General features: G+C 44.5%; 1 long non-coding RNA gene across 1 annotated transcript; it reads right to left on the bottom strand.

Annotated features, from left to right (window-relative positions):
* Positions 1-525: 525 nt before the first annotated feature.
* Positions 526-3,171, bottom strand: LOC309869595. The gene is made up of 2 exons (XR_014314279.1): positions 2,886-3,171; positions 526-2,484 (listed from the first exon to the last, which is right to left on the bottom strand). It is a non-coding gene; the product is annotated as an uncharacterized lncRNA (long non-coding RNA).
* Between the last annotated feature and the right edge of the window lie 2,283 nt (positions 3,172-5,454).

Below are 5,454 nucleotides of genomic sequence, written 5' to 3'. Positions count from 1 at the left end.
ACAGGGCAGGGGGCAGGGACAAACTTGTACAGAAATGTTCATAGCAGCTTTAGGCATAAAGACAAAAAATGGTAAGTGCACCAAGGGTCATCAACAGCAGAATGAATAACCATGATACAGTCATGCAGTGGGATACTACTGAGTAATAAAAAGGAACAAACTATTGCTACACATGGAAGAATTTCAAGTGCATTAAGTGACAAAAACCAGCAAAGGGCGCCTGGGTGGCTCAGTCGGTTAAGCATCTGCTTTCGGCTCAGGTCCTGACCCCAGTGTCCTGGAATCGAGTCCCACTCCCTGCTCTGCAGGAAGCCTGCTTCTCTCTCTTCCACTCCCCCTGCCTGTGTTCCCTTTCTCACTGTCTCTCTCTCTCTCTCTCTCTGTCAAATAAATAAATAAAATCTTTTTTAAAAAAAAACTGTCTCCCTCTGCCCTTCTCTCTACCCATATGCACGCACACACTTGCTCTCTCTCTCAAATAAATACATAAATCTTTAAAAAAGAAAAAATGAACACAACTGCATGTAAATTTAAAACCATTTATACTGACTGAAAAAAGCCAGACGCACAAAAGAAAGCATAGTATACCATTCCTTTTCTTTAAAGTAAAAAAACAGACCAAACTAATCTATAGTCAAAGAAATCAAAATAGTAGTTACATGGCGAAGTGGCATGACATGAAAAAGGGAATTGTCTAGGGTGACAGAAAAGTTCTAAATTTTTGATCTGTTGCGGTGGTCACAGGCCTATGTGAGCACGTATAATGACACTGGGCTTTAGACTTGGGATTTGTTCACTTTACTGTATTTTAAACTTACCTCCATACGGTGTTATAAAAAATGTTTGATACTGTTGGTCACAAGATTATAAAGAGAATTCTCAAATGTTCTCCTTTGTTTTCCCACAACTGAATTTAAATCGATACGTACACTTAAATGCCTAAAATTTCGAGTTTTAAGCTCATTCCCTGGCAGGAAATTATGCACCTAAAGGAGTTCCTTAACTCTATCAAATATTAGATGCAGAGGTTAGATTGGTAAGCTCTTCACTTATTACTAAAAACAGCCTTGGGGGCCACGGAACCGGGGTTTCCACAGACCCTCCTTACGGAGCTTTCCTTCACCTTCGCTGGAATAGTATCAGTCAAAGTGTAGATGATCCAATGTTTCCTTTTTGGGTTACAGGCACAAGAAGCATGCTTAGGTGAATGTTGAATTTTAAGCCCGAAAACAAGGAGAAACAACAAACTCAAATCTCCAGTTAAAGGTATATAAATTACTTTTTTAGTTTTATGAAACAGAACAATGTCTTCGATCTCGATGAGAAAAGAAATCAGAGCCATACTGCGTGACTAGTGCGCAAAATCCGGACAATGGTACAGTGAGAGAGCATCCGTCAGCAGCTTGGCGGTTAAAGAGCTTCCTTTCACCACCTCAGCACATAGCTCCATACAAGAGTTCATTAACTTAAGGGGGTAAGTTCACATTAATAAAGCTTAACTGCCCCCGACCAGTTGAACAACAAATCTGTAAAAAATGCCGCTGCTTTCGGATACCTATATATTGACATATCCATCTATCAACAGATCGATAGATAGGCGGATGGACAGATAGACATTATCTATCTATAGATACATATCAGTATGCATATGTCAATACGACTATTGACAGTGTTTTCCTTAATGCTTCTGTTGCTTCAACCAGACTGCATCGTCGCCAGCGTGGGTCCTCAGTGGATAAATGCCTAGTGATAAAGCGCTTCCATTCACATGTGCGGTGTTTCTTAGGTTGAAGAAAATTGAAATCAAACTGGAGCATCAGCCTTGTAAAGGTGGGCGGCCCCAGTGCGTGGATGTCTTTCACACTTCGGAAGTGGAGTGGCCACAGCATCCCTAACCTTAAACCGTTAAGAGAGTTCAAGTCCACAGTCCCCGCCAACAGAGAGCCTGAGGAAGAACGATCAATCGTGTAATCACGGTTCCAGTGCATTTGGACCTCCCGCTGTGCTTCATGATTCCACCTTCAGCCACTTCAAGCCGGATCCTGGGACCAGATCACACTGGCAGCTGGTGAATGCCCTCTGCTCATGTAAGATGACCATTTCTGCTGCTGTGCTCTTTCCTGGGTCACTTCACAGACTGCAGATTGCCCAGGATGGGCTTGCTGGCCCCGCTGGGCTGGCTGGAGCTGCTGCCCTACCCCCCACCCCCCAGGCTCTGGAATAGCTCACTGTGGCCTTGGCCTTGCTCAGTGGCCACCACTCACACTGAAGACACAGCCCCAGGCCCAGTGGAGGACAGGCGTGCTAAGGGCCTGAGTCGCAGTGAGGCCGGGCTGCTCTGTTGAATAACCCGGGACTGGTGTGTTGGAGCTAAAGACCCACAGTTCTGCGACCATACCCCAGAGACGGTGCGGATTTCTCCCTTGGGCACAGGAACTCCCAACAAGCCAGCTTCACTCCTGACATCTGGCCTTGCAGCTCCTTCTATAAGGAAAGGAATGGTGCGTTCTTGGTTTGGGTTTGAACCAAGTTGAAACATGGAGAAAAGAGGAGTGTCTGACCTGAATCAGCAATTGAGAACTTGGGGGAAGACTGCAGCAGGCCACAGGCGCCCCTCACCCGCCACCCTCCCCCAAGACTGGGGGAATCCCACTACCCCTGCCCCACGCACTTTGCTGCATGAATGAGTGCAGCTGAAGGTGTGACCCGGCTCAGAGGACAGCTGTTTTCTTGTCACCCAGCTGGTCTCAGAAGCTGTCATCGTCACCAAGATGACTGTCTGTCACAAAGTCCCAGGCAAGGCCAGATCAGGGGTCAGAACATGCACCCGTTTTCCTTCCATCGTCTAGGGAACACTGAGCCGTAAAGCGATTGCCTCCACTGACCTTGGTTTTATTTTCCTCTGAGAAGGGGCACCCAGGGCCCTCACCCCTTCCCCCGGTTGGCCTGGTTCTGCTGTAGGCTTGCACTGTGCTGTTCCCTGTCCACATGTGGTGTAGAACACCGGATCTGCAGTTTCCCTGAGTCGATGATGCGGACATCAACTCTGGAAGCTAAAGGGAAGACTCTGCTCTGGGGCTTGTCCAGTCTTGGCTATAGTCCCCCGGTTTCTCTGAGGACAGATACAGAGGGGCAGACGCCCCCTCAAGGGAAGGCTGGCTCCTTCCTCGCTATCTGCCCAGCCTGGAAGGAGAGCGCTCCTTGGGCGATGTTCTGTGTTTGCTTGAACTAGAACTTGCCTTCCCCAGGCCTTGGGACCTTTGAGCTGGCCCCTCCCTAAAACTTCCAGTCACCTCCCTGGGGGAGCAGAAAAAAGGCACTTAGGTGCAGAGTCTAGAAGAGCACACACCACAGCCAAAAATAATTTACCCAGAATGTCCAGGAGCACATCTGCTCTCAATCAAAAATATATCTGGAAGCCAGAGATCCTGATTTCAAACAGACCCAATGATACAGAAAAGAACTTTCAGCACAGAAGATCTAGTTCATAATAAGGAATGTAAGGTTTTGTCAGAACATGCAAGTGTTAACTATATATATTATCTATTACATACCTATTCTATATATAATATATGTACTATGTATATATATACTGAAAAACTTTTTTTGTATCATGCAAACGCACTGAAGCATGTGATAAGTACTTGCTGTTATTTTGTGTCAATCATAAAATTCTAAACTTACCTGAAAAGGATAGAAAATTCATTAACAGTAAACTCTATATATTAGACACTAAAAGGAACTCAAACTTTGTATTATCCAATCTAACCCAAAAAAAATACAAATCCGGGGGCACCTGGGTAGCTTTGTCGGTTGAGTGTCTGGGTCTGGGCTCAGGTCAGGAGACTGAGCCCCACATTGGGCTCCAAGCTCAGTGGTGGGGAGTCTGCTTGGGGTTCTCTCTCCCTCCCCCCACTGTTCCCCATGCTTGCACCTGCTTTCCTCTCTCAACTCAATAAATAAATCTTCTTTAAAAATATACAAATTTGTATTACATACTCATTTCTTGAAGAGATCTTCAAAACCATCATTATAAACATGATAGTAAATCAAAATTCCTGCTGACCTACAGGGAGCAGTATGGCAAAGTCTGGAAGGAGGATTTGCTGTGATACCATCTAACGAAACCAGAGGCAAGAGCAATAGAACAAGCATTTGGAAAGATTCTGCGGTATTACCTCTTCTTTCTACAGGGTTTCCTTTCAATTCTTCCAAATTCTCTTCAAGCTTGTACACCTGGGCTATCTTTTGCCAAACAGTATATAAGCATTGTTCCATAACACTTGCGTGATACCACATGAAATAGGGACATTTTTGACCCATTTCCTCCTGTCCGTGTTATTTTACTTTGTTTCCATGACAACACCAGTCCCATCATCGCCCCCCAAAATGCCATGAGCCACAGCAAGCCATGATTCAATTTTTACATAGATGGCCATTTATAAAGAAATCTGTTGGGAATTGTTCTTTTTTGTTGTTGTTTGTTTGTTTTAATATTTTTTTAAATTTTTATTTTTTTTTATTTCTTTTCAGTGTTCCAGAATTCATGGTTTATGCACTATACCTAGTGCCATGCAATACGTGCCCTCCTTAATACCCATCACCAGGCTCACCCACCCCCCTACCCCTCCCCTCCAAAACCTTCAGTTTGTTTCTCAGAGTCCACAGTCTCTCATGGTTCATCTCCCCCTCGGTTTCCCCCAACTCACTTCTCCTCTCCATCTCCCAAAGTCCTCTGTGTTATTCCTTATGCTCCACAAGTGAAACCATATGATTACTGACTCTCTCTGCTTGACTTATTTCACTCAGCATAATCTCCTCCAGTCCCGTCCATGTTGATACAAAAGTTGGGTATTCATCCTTCCTGATGGAGGCATAATACTCCATAGTGTATATGGACCACATCTTCCTTATCCATTCGACCACTGAAGGGCATCTAGGCTTCCACAGTTTGGTGACTGTGGCCATTGCTGCTGTGAACATTAGGTTACGGATGGCCCTTCTTCTCACTACATCTGTATCTTTGGAGTAAATACCCAGTAGTACAATTGCAGGGTCATAGGGTAGCTCTATGGAATCTCCACACTGTTTTCCAAAGCGGCTGCACCAACTTGCATTCCCACCAACAGTGTAACAGGGTTCCCCTTTATCCACATTCTCTCCAACACTTGTTGTTTACTGTCTTGTTAATTTTGGCCATTCTAACTGGTGTGAGGTGGTATCTCAATGTGGTTTTGATTTGAATCTCCCCAATGGCTAATGATGATGAACATTTTTTCATGTGTCTGTTAGCCATTTTAATGTCTTCTTTGGAGAAGTGTCTGTTCATGTCTTCTGCCCATTTTTTGACATGATTATCTGTTTTGTGTGTGTTGAGTTCAAGGAATCCTGCCTTTTAGATGTATCTAGTATTTTTATTTCTGGAGAAATAGGTTTTTCTGTATGTTGTAGTTT

This window comes from Mustela nivalis (genome assembly GCF_964662115.1).
Source record: "Mustela nivalis genome assembly, chromosome: 7".
Lineage (NCBI taxonomy): Eukaryota > Metazoa > Chordata > Mammalia > Carnivora > Mustelidae > Mustela > Mustela nivalis.
Note: the sequence above shows the minus strand (reverse complement) of the source record. Positions and strands in the feature narration are given on the sequence as shown.